General features: G+C 46.0%; 1 protein-coding gene across 2 annotated transcripts in view; it reads right to left on the bottom strand.

The window, feature by feature from the left end:
* BCAN (brevican) overlaps nt 1-12,915 on the bottom strand; it is a 68,722-nt gene extending 55,807 nt beyond the window's left edge. The window contains exon 1 of one of the 2 annotated variants that reach the window (XM_056545181.1): nt 12,718-12,915. The gene's annotated coding sequence lies outside the window, so the exon portion shown is untranslated. The remainder of the gene's footprint in view (nt 1-12,717) is intronic. The other variant, XM_056545182.1, reaches the window with a different exon arrangement.
* Nucleotides 12,916-14,923: the final 2,008 nt, after the last annotated feature.

Raw genomic sequence — 14,923 nt, 5'->3', positions numbered from 1 at the left:
GAGCGCTCGGCGTAACACGTACTTCAGGCAAAAATCATAACAAACATAAAAATTAATACATTTCAAATTGTCTACTTCTGACCCCTATAACTTTTAAATTTTTCCGAGCATGGGGTGGTATGAGGGCTTATATTTTGTGCCGTGATCTGAAGTCTTTATCGGTACTATTTTGTTTTGATCTTACTTTTTGATCGCTTTTTATTCATTTTCTTATGGTATAAAAAGTGACCAAAAATACGCTATTTTGGACTTTTTGGAATTTTTTTCTGCGTACGCCATTTACTGTGCGGTTTAATTAACAATATATTTTTATAGATCGGACATTTATGCACGCCCAGATACCACATATGTTTATTTTTAATGTTTTATTTATTTTTTATATGGAATTTGGGAAAAGGGGGTTGATTTAAACTTTTAATAAGGAAGTGGTTAATGTGGGTATTTTTGAACTTTTTTTTTTTACACTTTTAGTCCCCCTAGGGGACTTTTAGGAGGGATAATTTAATTCCGCATACAGATCAATGTGTTTCCATAAAACCATTTTGATCTGTGTGCTCTGCGCTCAATTGGTCCAGCCAGGCTTTATCATTCTCAGCGCAGGAGTCGGCATGGAAGGAGAGGTAAGCCCTCAGGCTACCTCAGCAGTGGATGCCCCCCCCCCCCCCCTGCAAAATACCATCCCTACAGTGATCATGTCTGGGGGAAACCAGGCACTGCCCATCACCTGCCCAATACCATCCCTACAGTGATCATGGTGGGGGCAGCATCATGTCTGGAGGAAACCAGGCACTGCCCATCACCTGCCCAATACCATCCCTACAGTGATCATGGTGGGGGCAGCATCATGTCTGGGGGAAACCAGACACTGCCTATCACCTGCCCAATACCATCCCTACAGTGATCATGGTGGGGGCAGCATCATGTCTGGGGGAAACCAGGCACTGCCCATCACCTGCCCAATACCATCCCTACAGTGATCATGGTGGGGGCAGCATCATGTCTAGAGGAAACCAGGCACTGCCCATCACCTGCCCAATACCATCCCTACAGAGATCATGGTGGGGGCAGCATCATGTCTGGGGGAAACCAGGCACTGCCATCACCTGCCCAATACCATCCCTACAGTGATCATGGTGGGGGCAGCATCATGTCTGGAGGAAACCAGGCACTGCCCATCACCTGCCCAATACCATCCCTACAGTGATCATGGTGGGGGCAGCATCATGTCTGGGGGAAACCAGGTACTGTCTATCACCTGCCCAATACCATCCCTACAGTCATCATGGTGGGGACAGCATCATGTCTGGGGGAAACCAGGTACTGTCCATCACCTGCCCAATACCATCCCTACAGTCATCATGGTGGGGGCAGCATCATGTCTGGGGGAAACCAGGTACTGCCTATCACCTGCCCAATACCATCCCTACAGTCATCATGGTGGGGACAGCATCATGTCTGGGGGAAACCAGGCACTGCCATCACCTGCCCAATACCATCTCTACAGTGATCATGGTGGGGGCAGCATCATGTCTGGAGGAAACCAGGCACTGCCCATCACCTGCCCAATACCATCCCTACAGTCATCATGGTGGGGGCAGCATCATGTCTGGGGGAAACCAGGTACTGCCTATCACCTGCCCAATACCATCCCTACAGTCATCATGGTGGGGGCAGCATCATGTCTGGGGGAAACCAGGCACTGCCCATCACCTGCCCAATACCATCTCTACAGTGATCATGGTGGGTGCAGCATCATGTCTGGGGGAAACCAGGTACTGCCTATCACCTGCCCAATACCATCCCTACAGTGATCATGGTGGGGGTAGCATCATGTCTGGGGGAAACCAGGCACTGCCCATCGCCTGCCCAATACCATCCCTACAGTGATCATGGTGGGGGCAGCATCATGTCTGGAGGAAACCAGGTACTGCCCATTGCCTGCCCAATACCATCCCTACAGTGATCATGGTGGGGGCAGCATCATGTATAGAGGAAACCAGATACTGCCCATCGCCTGCCCAATACCATCCCTACAGTGATCATGGTGGGGGCAGCATCATGTCTGGAGGAAACCAGGCACTGCCCATCACCTGCCCAATACCATCTCTACAGTGATCATGGTGGGGGCAGCATCATGTCTGGAGGAAACCAGGTACTGCCCATCGCCTGCCCAATACCATCTCTACAGTGATCATGGTGGGGGCAGCATCATGTCTGGAGGAAACCAGGTACTGCCCATTGCCTGCCCAATACCATCCCTACAGTGATCATGGTGGGGGCAGCATCATGTATAGAGGAAACCAGATACTGCCCATCGCCTGCCCAATACCATCCCTACAGTGATCATGGTGGGGGCAGCATCATGTCTGGAGGAAACCAGGCACTGCCCATCACCTGCCCAATACCATCTCTACAGTGATCATGGTGGGGGCAGCATCATGTCTGGAGGAAACCAGGTACTGCCCATCGCCTGCCCAATACCATCTCTACAGTGATCATGGTGGGGGCAGCATCATGTCTGGAGGAAACCAGGCACTGCCCATCACCTGCCCAATACCATCTCTACAGTGATCATGGTGGGGGCAGCATCATGTCTGGAGGAAACCAGGCACTGCCCATCACCTGGCCAATACTAACCCTACAGTGATCATGGTGGGGGCAGCATCATGTCTGGGGGAAACCAGGCACTGCCCATCGCCTGCCCAATACCATCCCTACAGTGAAATATGTCTGTGCGGACAGTGAGAACGAGCAGGGTTGAGGAAAAGCTGAATGAAGCAAAGTACAAAGATTCTTAATGACAACCTGATCCAGAATGCTCTGGACCTCTGACTGGCTGAAGGTATCTTCTAACAAGACAATGACCCTAAGCACACAGCCAGGACAACACAGGAGCGACTTAGGGACAACTCTTTGGATGTGAGATAACTGTTAGGGCACTACTGTAAATTCACTCCTATAATATTATGAGGCACCAGTTTGGGCACTACTGCAAAGTCATCGAGAAAAGACATGGACGTCATTATTGTAAATTCACTCTTAGTATATTAGAGGATGCCACTTAAAAGGTACTGCTATATAGTACTGCTACCAAATCCCTTTTAATAACCTGTGACACCACTGATAACCCCTGTAACATCACCAATAACCCCTGTTACATCACTGTTTGGGCACTACATTAGAATATTACTATAAATTCACTCCTAGTATGCTCTGTTTTCCAACTATTGGGGCACTGCTATATAGTACTGCTACCAAATCCCTTCTAATAACCCCTGTGACATCACTAATAACCCCTGTGACATCACTGTTTGAGCGCTACTATGAAGTATCACTTTAAATTCACTCTTAGTATGCCCTGTTGTACCAATATTAAGGCACTGCTATATAGTACTGCTACCAAATTCCTTCTTCTAACCCTGTGATAACCCTTCTAACCCCTGTGACATCACTAATAACCCCCGTGACATCACTAATAACTCCTGTGACATTTAATAACCCCTGTGAAATTGCTGTTTGGATACTACTATATAGTATTACTGTCACTTCACTCTTGCTATGTGGTCCCACTATTAGGGCACTGCTATATAGTATTGCTACCAAATCCCTTCTATTAACTTCTGTGACATCACTAATAACCCCTGTGACATCACTAATAACTCCTGTGACATCACTAATAACCCCTGTGACATCACTTATAACCCTTGTAACATCACAGTTTGGGCACTACTATATAGTATTACTATAAATGTATTTTCAGTATGCTCTGTTGTACCACTATTAGGGCACTTCTATATAGTACATCTCCCAAATCCCTTCTATTACCATCAGTGACATCACTAATAACCCCTGTGACATCACTAATAACCCCTGTGACATCACTTATAACCCCTGTGACATCACTTATAACCCCTGTGACATCACTGTTTGGGCACTACTATATATTATTACTATAAATGTACTTTGAGTATGCTCTGTTGTACCACTATTAGGATATGTTCAGACTACGTAATTCCCGTGGAATTCCGCGAATGGAATTACGTGCTGAGAACATAAACATCAGTGTGAATGGGTTTCGGTGAGACCCGTTCACACTGAGCTATTTCAGCGGCGGACAATTCCGCCGCTCAAATTGTTCCGCGCAAAAAAAAAAAAAGAACATGTTCATTCTTTGCGCGGAAGTCCGCAAACACTGCATAGCCATCAATGGTGACGGCTCAGTGCCGCGCGGTCCTAACGCCAAAGTATTTCGGCGGCGGCCAGAATGAAATCTCCTCTTGCGGAATTCTGCGAGCGGAGGTTCCGTTCATAATCCAGAGTGTGAACATACCCTTAGGGAACCACTAAATATAGAACTGCTATCAAATCTCCATTTGAAACCCCTGTGACATCACAGATGACCCTCGTGACATCACCAACAACCCCTGTGACATCACTACTATATACTATTACTGTCAATTCACACTAGAGTCAATGATTTATCAAAACCTGTCTGGAGGAAAAGTTGCTGAGTTGCCCATAGCAACCAATCAGATCTCTACTTTCATTTTCCAGAGGCCTTTTCAAAAATGAAAGTAGCAATCTGATTGGTTGCTATGGGCAACTCAGCAACTTTTCCTTTGGACAGTTTTGATAAATCTCCAATGAGAATATAAAGGGGGAGATTTATCAAAACCCGTCCAGGGGAAAAGTGGCCCAGTTGCCCATAGCAACCAATTAGATTGTTACTTTCATTTTGCAGAGGCCTTGTTAAAAATGAAAGCAGCGATCTGATTGGTTGCTATGGGCAACTGGGCAACTTTTCCTCTGAACAGGTTGTGATAAATTTCCCCCCATAGTATATACGTATATGTGATAGCCTGGGGGGGGGGGGGGTGTAGGGTATGGGGAGTGTAGCTGTGCGGTAATCAAAGGGTGCTTGTTAACCCTTGCTATTCATGACGCCAGGGTGAGGGCTCCTCTATAAAGCATTTCCTACCGCCGCCCTTCCCAGGAACGATAGGGAGGTAGATGATAATAATAGATTGTCCACAACCGGTGAGCTTCTGTAAACAGCGTTAACTTTTACTGAAGATTTTCTGTACACTTCATGAACATAACAGTCTCTTAGCATAACAACCGCTTCTTTTGGAGATTGACAATGGTTGGGACTGTAGCTTTAAAAGTCTTTGCGCTGTTCCACTGGATTTAGGGGAATTAGTTGCGGTCCAGTAGTCAGGCTAGCATTAGCAGGAATTAGAGTAAGACTCACGATTTTTGGTTCTGCTGAGGCCGGAGGTTTTGAGGCCTAGCGTGTCTTTGAAAATTGCGTAGCCCCGTCCTGTTAGTCCGGCATCCACGAGAGCAGCAACCCAAGAGAGCGATAATTGGACACAGCTCCCTTATATGGGCAGGGGCTGGACTAACGCTAATTGGTCCATACGGATGCCAATCACCATTACAGAGATTTGTGGGTAACACATGACCCAAGGACCTCCTAAGGTCCTGCAACATACCATAGAGGTTACTAGCATGGTCACATGACAGAAGGTCCTGCGACGCTGAACAAGGTACCGTAAGTACTATACATTTCTATACAATATAGATATAATTATTAATATATACATTTATGAACATTAAAGTTAGCCTTAAGGAGAGGCGACTAGGGGCTGTCCCACCTGAGGAACCCTACCTGAACGTAGTTACTCTGTCCCACCTGAGGAACCCAGCCTGAACGCAGTTACTCTGTCCCACCTGAGGAACCCTACCTGAACGTAGTTACTCTGTCCCACCTGAGGAACCCTACCTGAACGTAGTTACTCTGTCCCACCTGAGGAACCCTACCTGAACGTAGTTACTCTGTCCCACCTGAGGAACCCTACCTGAACGTAGTTACTCTGTCCCACCTGAGGAACCCAGCCTGAACGCAGTTACTCTGTCCCACCTGAGGAACCCTACCTGAACGTAGTTACTCTGTCCCACCTGAGGAACCCTACCTGAACGTAGTTACTCTGTCCCACCTGAGGAACCCTACCTGAACGTAGTTACTCTGCCCCACCTGAGGAACCCTACCTGAACGTAGTTACTCTGTCCCACCTGAGGAACCCTACCTGAACGTAGTTACTCTGTCCCACCTGAGGAACCCTACCTGAACGTAGTTACTCTGTCCCACCTGAGGAACCCTACCTGAACGTAGTTACTCTGTCCCACCTGAGGAACCCTACCTGAACGTAGTTACTCTGTCCCACCTGAGGAACCCTACCTGAACGTAGTTACTCTGTCCCACCTGAGGAACCCTACCTGAAAGTAGTTACTCTGTCCCACCTGAGGAACCCTACCTGAACGTAGTTACTCTGTCCCACCTGAGGAACCCTACCTGAACGTAGTTACTCTGTCCCACCTGAGGAACCCTACCTGAACGTAGTTACTCTGTCCCACCTGAGGAACCCTACCTGAACGTAGTTACTCTGTCCCACCTGAGGAACCCTACCTGAACATAGTTACTCTGTCCCACCTGAGGAACCCTACCTGAACGTAGTTACTCTGTCCCACCTGAGGAACCCTACCTGAACGTAGTTACTCTGTCCCACCTGAGGAACCCTACCTGAACGTAGTTACTCTGTCCCACCTGAGGAACCCTACCTGAACGTAGTTACTCTGTCCCACCTGAGGAACCCTACCTGAACGTAGTTACTCTGTCCCACCTGAGGAACCCTACCTGAACGTAGTTACTCTGTCCCACCTGAGGAACCCTACCTGAATGTAGTTACTCTGTCCCACCTGAGGAACCCTACCTGAACGTAGTTACTCTGTCCCACCTGAGGAACCCTACCTGAACGTAGTTACTCTGTCCCACCTGAGGAACCCAGCCTGAACGCAGTTACTCTGTCCCACCTGAGGAACCCTACCTGAACGCAGTTACTCTGTCCCACCTGAGGAACCCTACCTGAACGTAGTTACTCTGTCCCACCTGAGGAACCCTACCTGAACGTAGTTACTCTGCCCCACCTGAGGAACCCTACCTGAACGTAGTTACTCTGTCCCACCTAAGGAACCCTACCTGAACGTAGTTACTCTGTCCCACCTGAGGAACCCTACCTGAACGTAGTTACTCTGTCCCACCTTAGGAACCCTACCTGAACGTAGTTACTCTGTCCCACCTGAGGAACCCTACCTGAACGTAGTTACTCTGTCCCACCTGAGGAACCCTACCTGAACGTAGTTACTCTGTCCCACCTGAGGAACCCTACCTGAAAGTAGTTACTCTGTCCCACCTGAGGAACCCAGCCTGAACGTAGTTACTCTGTCCCACCTGAGGAACCCTACCTGAACGTAGTTACTCTGTCCCACCTAAGGAACCCTACCTGAACGTAGTTACTCTGTCCCACCTGAGGAACCCTACCTGAACATAGTTACTCTGTCCCACCTGAGGAACCCTACCTGAACGTAGTTACTCTGTCCCACCTGAGGAACCCTACCTGAACGTAGTTACTCTGTCCCACCTGAGGAACCCTACCTGAACGTAGTTACTCTGTCCCACCTGAGGAACCCTACCTGAACGTAGTTACTCTGTCCCACCTGAGGAACCCTACCTGAACGTAGTTACTCTGTCCCACCTGAGGAACCCTACCTGAACGTAGTTACTCTGTCCCACCTGAGGAACCCTACCTGAACGTAGTTACTCTGTCCCACCTGAGGAACCCTACCTGAACGTAGTTACTCTGTCCCACCTGAGGAACCCTACCTGAACGTAGTTACTCTGTCCCACCTGAGGAACCCAGCCTGAACGTAGTTACTCTGTCCCACCTGAGGAACCCAGCCTGAACGTAGTTACTCTGTCCCACCTGAGGAACCCTACCTGAACGTAGTTACTCTGTCCCACCTGAGGAACCCAGCCTGAACGTAGTTACTCTGTCCCACCTGAGGAACCCTACCTGAACGTAGTTACTCTGTCCCACCTGAGGAACCCTACCTGAACGTAGTTACTCTGTCCCACCTGAGGAACCCTACCTGAACGTAGTTACTCTGTCCCACCTGAGGAACCCTACCTGAACGTAGTTACTCTGTCCCACCTGAGGAACCATACCTGAACGTAGTTACTCTGTCCCACCTGAGGAACCCTACCTGAACGTAGTTACTCTGTCCCACCTGAGGAACCCTACCTGAACGTAGTTACTCTGTCCCACCTGAGGAACCCTACCTGAACGTAGTTACTCTGTCCCACCTGAGGAACCCTACCTGAAAGTAGTTACTCTGTCCCACCTGAGGAACCCAGCCTGAACGTAGTTACTCTGTCCCACCTGAGGAACCCTACCTGAACGTAGTTACTCTGTCCCACCTGAGGAACCCTACCTGAACGTAGTTACTCTGTCCCACCTGAGGAACCCTACCTGAACATAGTTACTCAGTCCCACCTGAGGAACCCTACCTGAACGTAGTTACTCTGTCCCACCTGAGGAACCCTACCTGAACGTAGTTACTCTGTCCCACCTGAGGAACCCTACCTGAACGTAGTTACTCTGTCCCACCTGAGGAACCCTACCTGAACGTAGTTACTCTGTCCCACCTGAGGAACCCTACCTGAACGTAGTTACTCTGTCCCACCTGAGGAACCCTACCTGAACATAGTTACTCTGTCCCACCTGAGGAACCCTACCTGAACGTAGTTACTCTGTCCCACCTGAGGAACCCTACCTGAACGTAGTTACTCTGTCCCACCTGAGGAACCCTACCTGAACGTAGTTACTCTGTCCCACCTGAGGAACCCTACCTGAACGTAGTTACTCTGTCCCACCTGAGGAACCCAGCCTGAACGCAGTTACTCTGTCCCACCTGAGGAACCCTACCTGAACGCAGTTACTCTGTCCCACCTGAGGAACCCTACCTGAACGTAGTTACTCTGTCCCACCTGAGGAACCCTACCTGAACGTAGTTACTCTGTCCCACCTGAGGAACCCTACCTGAACGTAGTTACTCTGTCCCACCTGAGGAACCCTACCTGAACGTAGTTACTCTGTCCCACCTGAGGAACCCTACCTGAACGTAGTTACTCTGTCCCACCTGAGGAACCCTACCTGAACGTAGTTACTCTGTCCCACCTGAGGAACCCTACCTGAACGTAGTTACTCTGTCCCACCTGAGGAACCCTACCTGAACGTAGTTACTCTGTCCCACCTGAGGAACCCTACCTGAAAGTAGTTACTCTGTCCCACCTGAGGAACCCAGCCTGAACGTAGTTACTCTGTCCCACCTGAGGAACCCTACCTGAACGTAGTTACTCTGTCCCACCTGAGGAACCCTACCTGAACGTAGTTACTCTGTCCCACCTGAGGAACCCTACCTGAACATAGTTACTCTGTCCCACCTGAGGAACCCTACCTGAACATAGTTACTCTGTCCCACCTGAGGAACCCTACCTGAACGTAGTTACTCTGTCCCACCTGAGGAACCCTACCTGAACGTAGTTACTCTGTCCCACCTGAGGAACCCTACCTGAACGTAGTTACTCTGTCCCACCTGAGGAACCCTACCTGAACGTAGTTACTCTGTCCCACCTGAGGAACCCTACCTGAACGTAGTTACTCTGTCCCACCTGAGGAACCCTACCTGAACGTAGTTACTCTGTCCCACCTGAGGAACCCTACCTGAACGTAGTTACTCTGTCCCACCTGAGGAACCCTACCTGAACGTAGTTACTCTGTCCCACCTGAGGAACCCTACCTGAACGTAGTTACTCTGTCCCACCTGAGGAACCCTACCTGAACGTAGTTACTCTGTCCCACCTGAGGAACCCAGCCTGAACGTAGTTACTCTGTCCCACCTGAGGAACCCTACCTGAACGTAGTTACTCTGTCCCACCTGAGGAACCCTACCTGAACGTAGTTACTCTGTCCCACCTGAGGAACCCTACCTGAATGTAGTTACTCTGTCCCACCTGAGGAACCCTACCTGAACATAGTTACTCTGTCCCACCTGAGGAACCCTACCTGAACGTAGTTACTCTGTCCCACCTGAGGAACCCTACCTGAACGTAGTTACTCTGTCCCACCTGAGGAACCCTACCTGAACGTAGTTACTCCAACTAGTGTGCCTCCAGTTGTTGCAAAACTACAACTCCCAGCATGCCTGGACAGCCTTCGGCTGTCCGGGCATGCTGGGAGTTGTAGTTTTGCAACAGCTGGAGGCACGCTGGTTGGAAAAAACTGGACTATATGAATGGCATACAGACGTCCTTGTCTACTGCTCATATAGAATATTGTCTACAAAAATATCACATAGATCTGTGAACATCCAGCCCACACATTCCTGTCTGTATGGAGACGTGTCCTCTACGTGTACGTCTCTGAGTCATGAAGGGTTTGAGATGTGGCCCCTGAAGATAGGGAATGTGTGCTAACGCCCCCTGGTGGCTGAAGAAAGGGGATGATGGTTACACTATTCTTTGGGTGGTTCCGTCTCCTTTAACCGTTCCTTAGATGGTCCTGATTCTCTGGCGGACAGTCCTGGTGGTCTTGGTCCACCTGGATCATAGTGTCCCCTGTGGTGTTATGGGTAATAATACGTAGATCCTGCACTGACCACAGGTGGCGCTATAGAAAACGAATCGGTGGCCATGTTTTATATATATATATATATATATATATATATATATATATGGATGCAAAGAATAGAAGGGGTCCTCAGCAGGGAACCCAAACTCTATTTGGGCCATATGCTGTAATAACAAAAAGGGAATGTTGGGATAATGTCGTTGTGTTATGGGCGCAGGATAGAATAAGGTTTTTCCTCTGATAAATAATTCCTAATACCAAATTCTGCCGTCATTTCTTGGATTTCCTCGCTGGACCTTAATCACAGCCCAAGAACTGCTGGCACCCGACTGTCTGTAGTAATGCGGCACCATCATTATATCTATCTACAAGGAAAACGAATTGCAGCGCTAAAAATAAGGTAATATGGTGAAAAAGATTAGAAGTTAGATAGATAGATAGATAGATAGATAGATAGATAGATAGAACTTTGGATGGAATAAACTTCCAATCTTTTCCACCATATTACCTTATTATGAGCGCTGCAAATCGTTTTTCTTGTTGTATTTGAAGAGCCCTGGACCAAGGCTGTTTGGATTGATGGCACCTACACTTATATACTTTGGTTGTGCTGCTTCCGTGGATTTCTTTGCTATCTATCTATATATTTATCTATCTCATCTGTATCTATATATTTATCTATCTCATATCTATCTATCTCATATCTATCTCATATCTATCTATATATTTATCTTTCTCATATCCATCTATTATCTTATATTTATCTATCTAACTCATATCTATCTATCTATCTCATATCTATCTATCTATCTATCTATCTATCTCATATCCATCTCTCTATCTATCTCATATCTATCTACCTATCTCATATCTATCTATCTATCTATCTATCTATCTATCTATCTCATATCTATCTATCTATCTCATATCCATCTCTCTATCTATCTCATATCTATCTACCTATCTCATATCTATCTATCTATCTATCTCATATCTATCTATCTATCTCATATCTATCTATCTCATATCTATCTATCTATCTATCTATCTCATATCTATCTATCTATCTCATATCTATCTATCTATCTATCTATCTCATATCTATCTATCTCATATCTATCTCATATCCATCTATCTATCGCATATCTATCTATCTATCTCATATATATATATATATATCTCATATCTATCTATCTATCTCATATCTAGCAATCTATCTCATATCTATCTATCTCATATCTATCTATCTCATATCTATCCATCTCATATCTATCTCTCTCTCTATCTATCTCATATCTATCTATCTATCTATCTATCTATCTCATATCTATCTATCTATCTATCTATCTCATATCTATCTATCTCATATCTATCTATCTATCTATCTCATATCTATCTATCTCATATCTATCTCATATCCATCTATCTATCTATCTCATATCTATCTATCTCATATCTATCTATCTATCTATCTAATATCTATCTATCTTTCTCATATCTATCTCATATCCATCTATCTATCTATCTCATATCTATCTCATATCCATCTATCTATCTATCTCATATCTATCTATCTCATATCTATCTATCTATCTATCTATCTATCTATCTATCTCATATCTATCTCATATCTATCTATCTATCTATCTATCTATCTATCTAATATCTATCTATATATATATCTATCTCATATCTATCTCATATCCATCTATCTATCTATCTATCTATCTATCTCATATCTATCTCATATCTATCTATCTATCTCATATCTATCTATCTATCTATCTATCTATCTCATATCTATCTATCTCATATCTATCTATCTCATATCTATCTCTTACATCTTCCTCTCTCTCTTATCCTCTTACTTATCCTTCATCTTTTGCAGCCTCTATATTTCACTATTGTTCACACTACAACTTCATAAAGTCCCCAAGCCGTGTACCCACCCGCACTGTACACCGCACTCTCCAGGACAGGTCTATCTATAGATATATATGTAGCAGTACTGAACGTGTCCTGTGTCCTCTCAGGCAATGCGGTAGGTTTGCCTGCAGTCCCATGTAACACCATCACAAACACCCCGTAATATAAGTAGAATATTCGTGAAGCGACAAACTCAGCTCTGCTACATCTGACAAATTCAGCTTTTTTGAGTGTGAATGTAGAGATGGGTGCGGTGACTTACCTGCGGGCCCCGGGTGCTGAGGAGACAAGTTTGGGTGATGCGGACTTCGGAGGATGTTGTAGTAATGCGGAGTGATCTGCAGCTGAGCCAGGATCTAGTGTTACACAGTGCGGCCGCCTCTCACCATCAGGAATCAATGCACTTACCCCTTCTACCTCCGTCAGCCCTTGGAAAGCAGAACTGGGAGGGAACGGAGGGGACATCACATCATATGAGAATAATGGGTGCGGAGGGGGGACATATTGGGGAGGGCGGAGGATACTGGGGGAGGAATTAGCACTTCGTAGAATCAATGGCTTCTGTGCTGATTCATTAACGCAAACTGCGGAGTTTGTTACGGCAAGAATGATGGATGAGGCCGGCCCTACAATCCGAGACGGTGCGGCCAACCGTGCAAAACCACTTACCTGCGATTATAAAGGGTGACCCCCCTCCAACAATCAATAAAATATCATTCACTTATATAGTCTATGCCAGTATTTCCCAACCAGGGCGCCTCCAGCTGTTGCAAAACTACAACTCCCAGGATCCAGGACGGTGCGGCTAACAGTGCAAAACAACTTACCTGCGATTATAAAGGATGATCCCCCTCCAAAAATCAATAAAATATCATTCACTTATATAGTCTATGCCAGTATTTCCCAACCAGGGTGCCTCCAGCTGTTGCTAAACTACAACTCCCAGCATCCGGGACGGTGCGGCTAACCGTGCAAAACAACTTACCTGCGATTATAAAGGGTGATCCCCCTCCAAAAATCAATAAAATATCATTCACTTATATAGTCTATGCCAGTATTTCCCAACCAGGGGGCCTCCAGCTGTTGCGAAACTACAACTCCCAGCATCCGGGACGGTGCGGCTAACCGTGCAAAACCACTTACCTGCGATTATAAAGGGTGAACCCCCTCCAAAAATCTATAAAATATAATTCACTTATATAGTCTATGCCAGTATTTCCCAACCAGGGTGCCTCCAGCTGTTGCAAAACTACAACTCCCAGCATGCCAGGACAGCCGAAGGCTGTTCTGGCGTGCTGGGAGTTGTAGTTTTGCAACAGCTGGAGGCACCCTGGTTGGGAAACACTGGTCTGTTGAACCACTGCAAAACAACTTACCTGCGATTCTAAAGGGTGATCCCCCTCCAAAAATCAATAACATATCATTCACTTATATAGTCTATACCAGTATTTCCCAACCAGGGTGCCTCCAGCTGTTGCAAAACTACAACTCCCAGCAACCGGGATGGTGCGGCTAACCATGCAAGACAACTTACCTGCGATTCTAAAGGGTGATCCCCCTCCAAAAATCAATAAAATATCATTCACTTATATAGTCTATTCCAGTATTTTCCAACCAGGGTGCCTCCAGCTGTTGCAAAACTACAACTCCCAACAACCGGGATGGTGCGGCTAACCGTGCAAACCAACTTACCTGCGATTCTAAAGGGTGATCCCCCTCCAAAAATCTATAAAATATCATTTACTTATATAGTCTATGCCAGTGTTTCCCAACCAGGGTGCCTCCAGCTGTTGCAAAACTACAACTCCCAGCATGCCAGGACAGCCGAAGGCTGGGAGTTGTAGTTTTGCAACAGCTAGAGGCACCCTGGTTGGGAAACACTGGTCTGTTCAACCAGTTCTTAAATATATATCTCTCGGAAGCAGGATCATGGCCAGGAAGAGCGATATACCTTCTTAAAAAATAGAAATGTATCTGGTTATGCGGCGATGTGTGGCATGTCTGCACCACTGTGCTTAGTTATATACTATAAAACTGCCTAATATGAACAAGAAAGTAACTACTACAATACTGTCCATTAGTAAAGAATATATCTACTATATACAAGAATATAACTACTATAATACTGCCTCCTATATACAAGAATATAACTACTATAATACTGCCCCCTATGTACAAGAATATAACTACTATAATACTGCTCCTATATACAAGAATATAACTACTATAATACTGCCTCCTATATACAAGAATATAACTACTATAATACTGCCCCCTATATACAAGAATATAACTACTATAATACTGCTCCTATATACAAGAATATAACTACTATAATGCTGCCTCCTATATACAAGAATATAACTACTATAATACTGCTCCTATATACAAGAATATAACTACTATAATACTGCTCCTATATACAAGAATATAACTACTATAATACTGCTCCTATGTACAAGAATATA

Source organism: Hyla sarda, chromosome 11 (genome assembly GCF_029499605.1).
Source record: "Hyla sarda isolate aHylSar1 chromosome 11, aHylSar1.hap1, whole genome shotgun sequence".
In the NCBI taxonomy this organism is placed as follows: domain Eukaryota; kingdom Metazoa; phylum Chordata; class Amphibia; order Anura; family Hylidae; genus Hyla; species Hyla sarda.
Note: the sequence above shows the minus strand (reverse complement) of the source record. Positions and strands in the feature narration are given on the sequence as shown.